General features: G+C 33.1%; 1 protein-coding gene across 1 annotated transcript in view; it reads left to right on the top strand.

The window, feature by feature from the left end:
• The first annotated feature begins 956 nt into the window (after window positions 1–956).
• LOC123707881 overlaps window positions 957–12,140 on the top strand; it is a 53,869-nt gene continuing 42,685 nt past the window's right edge. Inside the window, exon 1 of the mRNA XM_045658218.1 lies at window positions 957–1,344. The gene's annotated coding sequence lies outside the window, so the exon portion shown is untranslated. The remainder of the gene's footprint in view (window positions 1,345–12,140) is intronic.

The following is a 12,140-nucleotide window of genomic DNA, read 5'->3' as shown; positions in this document are numbered from 1 at the left end:
TGCAATTGTAATGCGTAATGATATGGAATTTTTAATGCATAATTTAAGGTTGTCGTATTTGACGTGGAAAAGTGACAGCGGTCATAGTCGAGGTTCAAATGCATGACCTCAGTGAGTAGAACCACTTGCTTAGTAAATAATAATGTTGGGGTTGAACTACCTATTTAAATAATATTTATTTATACCAGTATTATTATATTTATATAACTAACATATTTTTTTATTACCTCTCCTTTAATCGTATGAATTGATATTTTTAGTTGGATCGTCATGATACCATTCCGGAAATTAAATATACCTAATAAAGAATTGCATATAAAATTATATTACATACATATTACGGATAAGAGCTGTGTTAGCCTAGTGGCTTCAGCGTGCGACTCTCATCCCTGAGGTCGTAAGTTCGATCCCCGGGTGTGCACCAATGGATTTTCTTGTGCGCATTAAACATTAGCTCGAACGGTGAAGGAAAACATCGTGAGGAAACCGGCTTGCCTTAGACCAAAAAGTCGACGGCGTGCGTCAGGCACAGAAGGCTTATCTACTTGCCTATATTCGATTAACAAATGATCGTGAAACAGATACAGAAATCTGAGGTCTAGACCTAAAAAAGTTTGTAGCGCCATTAATTTATTTTTTATATTACGGATATAATTTATCTTATATACCGCATTAATATGCAGTTTGTATTGATGATCGATAAAATTCTTGTAAATTTTACAATTTAAAAATTACTTAAAATTCCATTTAAAATATATAAAAAATTCAGGAGTGCCATCTGCTTTCACCACTAAGAATTACTAAGCATTATAATGTAACTATGTTGAATAAACATCATAAACATTGAACTTGCAACGTGTACACGTGCTACTTTATTTAGTAGGATTAAAGTTTGTGCATTTTGTACAGTGCCTACCCGACCGCCATTTTGAATTTGACATTCTTGTTTTGCCCGTTCAGCGTAGCTGTTGTGTATTTATTGGTGATGCATGCGTGTAGTGACAGTCAGTGTCGAAAATCTTAACTCTCAGAAACTTTCTGTTAAGTTTACTAACAAAGCTAATTCGTGAAATCATCATTATTATGGTGCGGTATTTAGGTTTTAATTAGAATTTACAGATATTTTACATTCGAAGTGAGCCGCGGCTTCAAATGTGAGCATTCCAAAGCGAATGTTGAACTGTGTTTTTTTTAGTCAGTGATTGTTTTCCATACTTTTTAAATTCTATAATGATCAATCCTATGGACAGTGGATTTATTACGATCCCTACAATATAGTGATATAGTTTTGTTTTGCGTTTGCTTCGTTGTGATTTTCGTTCGAATATCGCCGAAATAGTCAAGGTAAGAAAACTTTTTATTTTTCAATTTTTTTTTAATTTTAGCGAAAAGTAAGATATCATTAATATTGAGGGCCTTAAATTTAACGCGTTGTTAATTTTATATTTACTACCTAGGTATATAAAAAGTATTTTTTTTTAATGTTTAACTTTTTGTTTCAATATTCAAGACGTCTCAAATATGAAATGAGATATTTTATAAAATAAGAAATTATTCTTACAGGCATAATGAATTGGAAATTTACTTGAATATACCAATCTATTTTTGGGTTTTTGGTCGGTTCAGTGACGAATTTTATAATTCGGTGGGAAGGTAATATTTAATATATAATAATAATAATTATTTTGGTATTATTTTTCCACTTATAGCCTAAACAATTTATAGAGGTAAATACTGATATTTTCCCTTGTGGAAAAGTAAATCTATTTTGTGGTTATATCATTCTATATTCTGCTTAAAAACTCAATGAATGCTGTCCAAGTGACTTGTTTTGTGGCTTATTTTAAAACAAGTTAAAAGAGTGTTGTTAAAGATTATTCAATATATATATATATATATAATAATGATAAATGATAACTAGCCAGTACCAGATTTTATTATTTAAATTTGATAATTAAAAATCAATCATCTTTTCGAGATACATATATCTATACAAAAAGAAGAAGCAGATACACATTCTATTTTAGAATTATTAAATATATTTTTTTTTCAGTTTATAATTTATCTGGTGTTAGTTTCGAATAGGCATTAGATTAGAAGATTTCAAAGAGTAAAATATTGTCACTACAAAAACCTATTATCATATTAGAACACCTGATAACAGATAACATACACAATGCTTAATCTTATCTATGTAGGTTTGTCTAAAGCTTATCCAGAGAAAACACGATTGTCTTTCATTGTGTTAATCATTTCATGATGAATTAATTATTATCAGTGCAATATCTAATTATAGTTAACATTTACGAAATTAAATATTACGGTTCAACAAGTACGAACTCGATGAATTTAAAATCTATTAAAAACCAAAGAAAAACTATTAGTTACAGATAAAAAATAATGAACCGCTAAATTGAATCTGTGGCAAATATTTAATATCCAACGTTCGATTTTCAAATGAATTGATTTCTAACATCGCGACTCGACCGTAGAGCACAAAATCGCATTAGTGTTGGTCTCAACCGGTTCGAAGAGTTCAAAAAAGCCCGAAGCCGTTGAATTTCGAGGTCGCAACCCAATTGGGGTCCGCACTTTGTAGTACACTTTCTCCGAGAGTGACGCGCCCAGACTTTTCACCACTCAGTCTACAGGTGCAAGCTGGGGTGACAAATCATGTAGGCATTCGAAATTTCGCAAATGTCGCAAACAAATCTTATAAACGAGTTGACGTTGATGTAAATTATCTAGTATGATTGTGATGTCAAATTGTTAATTGTGTTATCCTATGAAAAAGATACCTCCTAATTTTCTTCAAAAAATAATATGGAATATCGAACATAATGACAACTCATATTGCTGTCTATGGAATAAATCACCGGCTGTAATAGCTATCTTCTGAATTTTTAACTCAGATGGGATTGACGAGGAATACGACACGCTGTATTTACGATTAGTAGTAATCATAATCGTTTAGGTACTCTTAGTGGCTTAAACAGGTTATTTGGATATAGGGACAGACGTAAAAACAACAACTGTCTAACCTAATGTCCTAAAGAAATCGTGGGAAATGGGTTGAATACGTTTACAATGCTAAAACAAATTCATTTGTTTTAAATACTCTTTCCGTGGTGACTACAACTGTTAAATGGGCTTTAAAATTTTAGTAGAGTAGCTTTATGTCCTTATCGCTGTCACTTTGCAGAAAACTTAAAGACAAAACATTCATAAACATTGTGTGTGTGTATCCGAAAGCTGTATCCAGGATGCCCTCGGTAATTAATATGCGCTGGTTTGGCGGTCGCGTATGGTAAAAGAAATCCAAACTTTTAGCAGTCTAAGACTACTACCATTAACGGTGCTGTGTCGTCCTCTAGATTTTTAATTATTGTAATGAGTAAAATATTAATACGGTTAAATGTGAGTGCGCACGAGACACCGGTTCAAGATCCAGATACGTATGCTTTAAGCCGAAACACCAACCATTTCCGGTTCGTGTGTCAAAGTCAAAATCGACAATTGTCATCCTTTGAGTGACACCGATTTAGCGTCAACTATTAAGGGACATGTTTGTGAAATATAAAAGGAATAACGCAGTTACAATATTCGCGCGTGAAGTCTGTTTTTATTTACCAATAATAACATTTAAAATAAAATAAATCAATGGCGCTACAACCTTTTTAGGTATTGGCCTCAGATTTCTGTATATGTTTCATGATCATTTATTAAACTAATAGGCAAGTAGTTGATCAGCCTTCTGTGCCCGACGCACGCCGTCGACATTTCGGGTCTATGACAAGCAGGTTTCCTCACGATGTTTTCCTTCACCATTCGAGCTAATGTTAAATGCGCACATAGAAAGAAAATCCATTGGTGCACAGCCGAGCCGATCAAACCTACGACCTCAGGGATGAGAGTCGCACGCTGAAGCCACTAGGCCAACACTGCTCAATCAAATAATAACATTTAGATACAAAAAATATTATCAATTAATTAGGGGTTTTAAAACTAACACATTCTTTACCCCCGTGGTTTGTACATACATATTAGTACAGTGATAATAATCAAGGCGCAGGCGCAGAACGCTGATCGCCTGTGAAAATTATCAAAGGCCAAGCTACGTTACCACAATTAAAACCGCTGAAATTATAATAATATCGAAAGTATAAAAATAAAAGTTACAAATCCGTATCAAGTAGATTGAGGAGAATATTTGCATTTTCGAGAAATAGTTTTTATTTAAATTTTGAGAGCGTGACGTGAGAAATATTGTTTAAAAATAATATTAAAATTATGTTGATATGTGTTTTTGAAATTTGTTTTGTATGTTCGGTCGTAACGTAGTGTTATAATACATATAGTCTTCCTTAACAATGGACTATCGAACATAAATAAAATTTTGAAATGAATCATATCATATCTTCCCGAGATAACCAAGCTTAGTAAACAGTTAAAGAGATTTTTAATTTCTGTGTGTTAATAAACTGCGAGAAGTGTCATGCCTATTGGTTAGTGCGACTGTGCACTTATGGCCTTTCTTAGTGCGCATTTAACACTTGCTTGAAGCTCGAAGGGAATCATTGGAGGAAACCTATGTGGCAAATAAAGTCTTCGACGTGTGTCAGGTTGGTTTTCTTGAGCGTACGAGCGAGTGTTTAATTGCCTACATAGACAAAAAGTCTTTTGGTACACATCTAAATTACGAACCTACAACCTCAGGTATCAAAATAGAAATATGTAGTAATATATATTTGTATATATATATGGATATATATTAGGAAATTTCTTAATGTATGTATTTATATATATGTTTGTACAAAATATATGTATAAAATAAAGTCCCTCACCACAAGAGTCGGGGAAATTTATATGATTTAAAAAACCTCAGGTATCAGAGTTGCAGACTTTTTATTTTCTCAAGTTTTTCTCATATTATGTTCGATACGATACGATTCTATTGGATTACGACATTTCTAAAAGTTTAAGCTCTATTTTGTTTAAATGTAGAAAAAGCGGTGACTCCCATACAATTTTTTACCGATTTTCAAACTCTTAAACTGACTTGGAAAAGAAACCTAAAATTTTTCAAGTGGTTAATGCATACCAGATGCTACAGTCAAGACTTAAAAAAAATTGTAAAAGATTTCGTTACTTTTTTATTAAACTATACTTTTGTAGTGCGTAAATGATGACGCAAGACTAAAAGGTAATTATTGAATATTATTGTGAAATTCTTATTGTTTTGCTGATTTAGTCAGTGTTAATTAACCAATACAGTAAACCCTATATACCCTATAACACGGTAAACTGGATCCGCGTTGTAGGAATATTCTCACATAGCTTGTATGACCCCATATAACGAGTTATGTACAAATAATTCCTGTTTATCCTTTTTCGTTAAAGTTGATTTAAATCTAATTAAGAAAATCCTTTATTATGAAGGAAATAAGTGCGTACAAATTATTATAAATGTCACAGTACTGAAATATGTGTGCAATCCCTGCGTTGTATAGGGCAATAACCGTGTTATACGAGGAACGGAAGTCGCGTAATATAAAAATGCATTATAAGTGTGTCGTGTTATAAGGAGGTTAACTATACTATACTGGACCTATGTTTTATTTTAGCCAGTATCAGCCGCCAGGGCTTCAAGCATTTTATCCTAGATACCAATTACGACATAAGTTTTTGACCTTTAACAGTTTCCATTAAATCAATTTAAATATTTTTGTGTATATAGGATTGACCATTCGGGTCCTAACAACAAATAGAAATGGCCTTGAAATTAGTACATTACGTACTGCCACTACTGGCATTACAGAGTGATATGCCAGAACTACTGACTACAGAGTTGGAGCCCATTTATAACTAGAATAAAATGTAAACAATGTATACAATTAAGACAAAAACAAAGTCGTTAGTAATGGATTCTATCCTATTGTTTATTAACTCATTAACTTAAAAGCCCGGTAGCGCACTTGCGAGCCTTCTGGCAAGTGTTAGTCCGAGTGTTTGCCTCCTGTAAAATAAAAAAAACAAACTTTAAAATATTGTAATATTACACAAATTTAATTGTCTGCGCTTGAAAATGACGACGAAAACGACGTTTACCTGAGTATTGAGATCATCATTCTAAAGAGAACAGCAAAAAATACTTTATGAATTCATAATACGTCAATTATTCCACGGTGTACAGTAATGTCGTATTTTTAAATAGAATTTTGCCAATTTTCCAAACAAAGAAAATCATTAATATTTATGTTACAAAATGAAGGAATGTTACAAAGATTAGATTCCTTTCGACGAAAACGCTGGTAACGCTTGTTTCGTCGCTACTTTACACTTTCCAATGGTGTCATGCAAATTTGATTATGATTTTTATAAAACGGGTAAATATCTATCAATGCCAGAGGGCCTGTACCTACCTTTTTAAAATTGGTTCGCTTTGTTTCTGAATGACCGTAAGATATTGACTTAATATAGTTTTTTTTATAATTAAGACGTCGATCCTTACAACGTGATTAACGACTGTTCTATTCTTAATATTATATAATATAATCTTTATATATATATATATATAAAATTCTCGTGTCACAATGTTTGTTCTCATACTCCCCCGGAACGGCTCGACCGATGCTTATGAATTTTGTTATGCTTATTAAGTAAGTCTGAGAAGCGGCTACTATCTATCTTTCAAACCCCTAAGTGTTTTTATTTACAATTTACATTTTTTTATGATACAGCATACAAAAATACATACAACCCTTAATTGTCACCCATCTACGACCGACCCCTTTTTTATCATAGTAGATAGGTTATTTTTATTGAACTAAAAAAATGTTTCCTGGAAACAATGTGCATGGCAAAACGACGTTTGCCAGGTCAGCTAGTATTTATATAAAATGACTCGTAACAAATACGGTTAGTAAACAAAAACTAAAAAAAAAACTTTAAAACAAATTAAGTTCGATGGCAGTTCTTGTATATATGTTAAATGATACGTTTTCTTCGAAGCTGGAACTGGCTTTAATTGTTTAAAATATGCATTGCTTATAACTGAGATAACATGAGTGGATTTGTAACGCTGGATGAACAAAAAACTAACTTGACTTATTGAAGAGTTCGTAAATCTGAGTGACACTTATGTTATTGCACATTATCGGAAACGAGAATGTTAAATAATAATTTATAAGTCAGGCTCATATTGGCTTCAAGTCTGCGATGATGCTTACATTTTGTTTACGCTTCTGTTTATTTACTAAAATATATATTTAATGTGACTAAAAAAATATTTAAAAAACTCTGGTATCTTTTATTAATAATGCCTTTGTTATTCTTCCTTTATATTAAATATTTATTATAATGACTATCTACTATCGACTATAATCAATGAATCTTAGAACTTATAATTTAGAATTTAGGATGTATGTGTTGCTTTGTTATGCTTTGTTATATTTTTTGTATTAATAGATAAAACTGTGCTGTATGTTTATGTTTGTGTATTCTGTTTTTGGCTTTTGCGTAGCATGTAATTGTTTGAATATTGTTTAATGAGTAGCTGTAGGAATACTTTAATAAAAATAAATAATTAAATAACTTAACTAATGTTAAGAGATTATTAATACATTCCTTTCTCTATATCGCTTATGGAACTGGTTTCTGAAGCGCCACTTGTTCATTCATACAATGCGTCATTAGACTTGAAGCACTCCTGGTAATGAACCGTATGTACATAATGCTAGTTGCTTTGTCATCGTTTGCTGTGTTTGCATTATGCTTATTTTAGACAAGTATGTTTATAACATTATAATTTTAATATGTATGTTATGGTTATTAAGTAACTTCATATAGACTATATGATAAATACCGTTTCTTCATAATGAAACTTCTTCAATACAAAGAGTCCTCTCGTCTGTGTAGTGCGATATTCTGGGCTACTCTTTTGTGAGGTAGTTGCAGATCTGGTTCTGCGCCTTCTTAAGTTCTCATGTCATTTTCAGATTTGTATAGAATATTCTTAAACATATTTTCATCAGTATCTGATTCCCATATTGATTGAGAGAACAAATCAAATAAAACAATAATAGTGACTATCTGATCTTTTATTGCCATGAGCACTGTTGGTCTAATGGTTTAAGCGTGCGATTTTCATTCCTCAACTCGTAAGTTCAAACCCCAGCAGTGCACCAAAACACGGAAAACATTTTGAGAAAACAGACATGCCTTAGAACCAAAACTCGACGGCGTCTGTCAGGCACAAAATGCCACCAATTAGAAATAATGATCACGAAACAGATAACAATATGTGAAGCCAAGGGTTGTAGCGCCAGTGGTGTCTTTTATCACCATCACTAAACAAGGAACAGTAAAACATGGTGGAACAATTCAGCTTTGATTTACTTTGAAAACATAATTATATTTAAAGCCTACATCATTTAAAAGAAAGTACTGATGTCCTCATTCACAATATAATTAAAGTGGCATTTAACAGGCCTGTTATCTGAACTTATCTCCCCGGAAACGAACGTGTGATGTTTCTCGACTTATCTTGCGCGCGTGATAGCAACCCTTTTAACAATGACTTTAGTAAAAACTAAATATATGTTTATTTTCGCTTCACATATACAGGATAGCGATTAAACAGAGTGGCGGAAAGTTTCTTGCCAGTTCTTCTGGCCCGCTCTACGCCGTTGACTTGCGAACTGGTAGTAAATGTAAATTTACAATTAATTTAACTTCTTTTCTGTTCATAAAGTGTACTTGCTTACCTATATGAATATTAGTTATTTCGAGTTTGAGTTTTACACTATTTTTTTTAATTTTAATATATATGTACATTAAAAGTTGTAAGCAGTGTTGCTAGCTAGTTAGTTGCGTGGCTAATGGCGTATGTTCGACTGTTCGAATCGTGGGTGTGAAATAAAATAAATTCCTTTCTATGTGTGCAAATAAAACTTGCACCTGTGGTGAAGGCAAGAAATGTGATGAAACCGATGCAATATGTAGCCAAGATACATTTAGGCTGGAGCCACGGGATTATTGTTAGGGTGTGTGACACAGTGTGTTTCTGTGTTTATGGAGCTTGAAAGTGAAGCGAGGCTTAGATGGAATGTTAATTGCACATATAAAGAAAGCAAATTCAAAACTGGTTAAACGTAAATAATTCAATAAAGATTGATTTGCTCCAGTTGAAACAATTTGTATGACTCAAAACTTAGCGATTAAAAGAGTGGCGGAGAGATTCTTGCCAGATCTTTTTGCCCGCTCTACGCCCTTGACTTAACTTAGTAACTTGCGAACTTAGTAAATGTAAATTTAACATTGGTGCACAGCCGGGGATAGAACGAACGAAAATTGGCAAGTTGATGCCACTAGGCCAACACTGCTCTATAATTTTGTATACATATTCAAACAGTAAGTTCTACTCTTGAACGCATTTTAGGTTATGCAGCTTGGTCACCGGGTTAATTCAGTGCCTAACACATGTTCATTAAAATTTCCGTCACAATTGGAGCACTGGGGTTTCATGTTTCAAACGGAAATTTCATTCTGTACGTAGAATGGGTGTTGAACACAATGGACCATATTTACAAGTGAACAGTCAAGATGTATTGCGTTGCTTTGTGAAGGTTTTTTGCATAGAAACAATGTTCTTTGACTAGAATATCACCTATAGTAATATATTAGGTTCCTGTATTCACGGGATAGAATTTACTAAATAAAAATCAATGGCGTTACAACCTTTAAGTCCGTGCCTCAGATGTCTGTATCCGTTTCATGATCATTTGTCAATCTAATAGACATATGATCTGCTTTCTGTGCCTAAGGCAAGGTTTCGTTACGATGTATTGATACTTTCTTTTTCTGTCCATCGCCACATCGTATTGGAAGCTCTTAGGGTTTTTGTATAGTTTTAAGTCAATAAATACATAAATATTTAGCTAGCACATGTGGTCATAATTTTTTTATGCATACCACCCATGCAAAGTCCTTGCCATAAATAGTACCTTATGTCTAAGTTAACAGGGCATGCAAGAAATCGCATGTCAAAATTATGTCAAGTTCGTTCACGTGGTAAAATACTTTTGCGCTTCCTACTTCTCTTCCTCATAGCAAACCAGTAAAACTCCAAACTCAGGTAGCCTATTGAAGGCATCCTTAATCTTTACCAAGCCATTTGATTTAAAACATGCGAGGATCATTCATTAATTTACAACACGTCACGCAATTTTTGGAGATTCTTGACCCCTCCCCCATGAAACGTGCCGTAACGTTTTCTGTATCCGTAGTAAGACGTTTCGTGACTACCACCCGGGACTCATTATACCTAAAACTTACCATTATGTCGTGTCAAGTCCTGGAAAGTGGAATATAATATTAACAATAACGTGTAATTCAATCCCCGCCCCGCATCGTAACGTTTTACAAGAGGACCCCCCCCCCCAAAATTCGTTACGTAATACTTGAACGCTCCCTTGTTAGGCAACGTGGCCTTATCGATAACAAGCCATGTCTTGCAGGTAATATATAAAAAATACCTACTGAGGCTAAAGTAAAAAAAAAGGTTGCTCTAGAAATGTAACTAAAACTAAACTAAACTAGAATAAAAAAAATATCTAAGCTCGTCTTATATCAAGAGGCAAGGAGTTCAAAAGCAGGATTTGCACAGTAAATATAATTTGCACAAAGGAAACTGCGGAATGCCCCGAAGATTGTTATTTTATCGGTACATAGCTACTGTGTACTTATCACAAAATAAACTCTATTTTCAGCGTCATAAGACATAACTATCAATGTGGTGCCGGCACTGATTAGATAGTCGTGTCAATATCATAAAACGGAAAATGTAAAGGTTGTCTAACAAAGAAATGAATCACAATACATTGCCAGAGTATGCGGGTTTAACCAGAATTGTGCCATAAAATGGACTTTGAATATCGCTAAATACCACATGGCAATTTTGAAACTTTGTTATTCTTCTTTTGGTGGATCTCCATTACTGGAGGTTGGCCGTCGGTCTCGAGAAGCTTCTGTCCTGTGCCAGATGCAAAAACTCATCCGCAGTCGCAATACCTGTCAGCAGCCATGATTTTTTCCATATTTTTACGTGGCCCAGGTTAGCACGATAAGTTTGATGTTATCGCATACTTATTTGATCCATAAGACTTATCTGGATAAAGTGACCGCATTGGGATTATGAGGCTAACACTGTGGATGTCTTTTCTTATAGATATATAAAGTATGTATTTACACAAAAAGAATACTAAGAGAATTAAATGTATTAATTCATAATTAATTGTACTGTTCTAATTTTAAAAAATAGGAATATGTAGATAAATATATGTTTAATTATAATTCAATAATAACCTTTTTAATGTAATTATTTGTTACTAAAAATATGCAATTTAATATGAAAAGTCAAATCATTTATTTCAATTAGGCCTGTTAAAAAGGCGCTTTTGAAAGTCAAAATTACAAGTTATATTTTTAAAAAATGACTAGCCTTCGAAAATGTACTTTTATATAGAGAAGAATGGACAATTCCTTTAATTAAACAGTTTTTACAATATTGTGTATACATTTGATAATATGTGCGTGTACTTAGAACAAAATATAAAAATAAACTGGGCGATGGTGTTATAAAAAATAACGCAGCAGAGAACTAAATTATTATGTAGATACATGGTTCTCACATTTTTATATATAGATGTACAGTTGTTATTAAGGGAAATATATCACACCACAGTCGTAGGCTGTTATTGCATTAGACTAGCATCTATCAAAAAACTTCGCAAGCGTATTCGATGCGAGTCTGCTACTATTTCCCGTATCTCAGGAGGCAAGCTTTTATAGACTTGCTCCAATATAGGTTATTATTTGCGACCGTATTCGCTTTTAGGTAGAGATGTAATTAGTGTTAGGCCGGCTATGTGGGATTAATGTTATATACATAATGCTCGTGTGTGCGTAATTTTTATTCTAATCTTAAAAATCCCATAATTAAATTACAAAATACTATCACACCACAGCAAAACCTTGCAGTATTGAATACATCGTTTTATCAAAGTGCTTATATTTTTAGAACAAATGCTATATTTTAAAAACCTTGTAATATAAGGATGTTGTCAACGTAAAACCCCAAT

Source organism: Pieris brassicae, chromosome 1, assembly GCF_905147105.1.
Source record: "Pieris brassicae chromosome 1, ilPieBrab1.1, whole genome shotgun sequence".
In the NCBI taxonomy this organism is placed as follows: domain Eukaryota; kingdom Metazoa; phylum Arthropoda; class Insecta; order Lepidoptera; family Pieridae; genus Pieris; species Pieris brassicae.
The sequence above is the reverse complement of the archived record's forward strand: the minus strand, read 5'-3'. Positions and strand labels throughout refer to the sequence as shown.